A 1,280-nucleotide genomic window follows, 5' to 3' on the forward strand; every position below is an offset into this window, starting at 1 on the left:
GTGCCGGATTCCCACCCTATCTCTCAGAGCCTTCCTGCCAGCCCTCCCACGATTCCTAGCACCTCCACCACCTGGTCGCTCTCTGAGGGATTATCCACCCAGGGGGCTCACAAAGTCCTCAGGCTTTTAGACCCTGCTCCCGAGAGATGTGCTCGTAAGTCTTACAGATGTGTCTCTGTGTGTGCAGATTTCTGGAGCCAGCATGGGGAGACACACTCTAAGTCTCAATGGGTGTCCAAGACCTAAAAGAGATAAAGGACAACTTATCTGTCCAGCCCTTCGTTATAAAGGTGTTAATATATATAAGGCTCTTACATCTGTAACTGGTACCTTTTAAGCGCTCCGTAAGGCATGGGTTGGTCCACAGCCTGGTTTTGTAATAAAATTTTATTGGAACACAGCCACGCCCACTTGTTTTTGTATTGTCTGTGGCTGCTTTCCTACCACAGCTACAAGGGCAGCGCTGAACAGTTGCAACACAGATTCAACTGTGGGGCTCGCAAACTCCTCTCGGGGCTGGCTGCCATCATGATGATCATACAGATTGCTCAAGGATTTTGTAACTCTTCTCTGCCTCTCTTCCTCACTCACCCTTAACGCACACTGCTCATTCATTGGTTCAGCAAGGGCTCAGGGAGCCCCCTGCATCCTCCAGGCTGGAGCTACTTGGGAGAAAGAGAGGCTGACCTTATACCTTTGCAGCAAGATCACACCCTGCCTTAAGGACCCTAAGTGATCTGTACACTTTTGTCACCTCATCTCCTTCATCCGCTCCACTCGCATTGACCTTCTTTTTGTCTGTCAAATACAAATTTTCTTCCAACCTCAGGACCTTTGCATATATATGCTGGTTTAGCTGGCTCTTTTCAAGTCACTCAGGTCTGGGCTCAGATATTGACCAATTAAGACTACTGAGCCCAACTCACCCCTGGGCCCAAGTGCTTTACATGGCACTTACCATCATGTGAAATATTTTGTTGGTTCACTTGTTTTTTTGTTGGTCTCCCTCAATACAACGTGGGCTCCAGGAGGACAGGGGCTTTTGTCTCATTCATTGCTGGAGTCCAGTGCCCAGAAGAGTGTCTAGTATAGTGGGCATTCATGGCCCCCGATAACCATTTATCCAATAAATGAAATGACCCCTGGATGGGGTGTCAGGCAATATGTCTTCTCTTTCTGGCCCTGCTAGCCCACTCATCCAGCCACATTTCCCTTCTCCGGGCCTCGTTCGCAGTCTGTGTAAAATGGAGTGTGAGTTAGATGAGACGCCCTTAACCTTT

Source organism: Propithecus coquereli, unplaced genomic scaffold (genome assembly GCF_000956105.1).
Source record: "Propithecus coquereli isolate 6110/MARCELLA unplaced genomic scaffold, Pcoq_1.0 Scaffold221, whole genome shotgun sequence".
NCBI classification, from domain to species: Eukaryota; Metazoa; Chordata; class Mammalia; order Primates; family Indriidae; genus Propithecus; species Propithecus coquereli.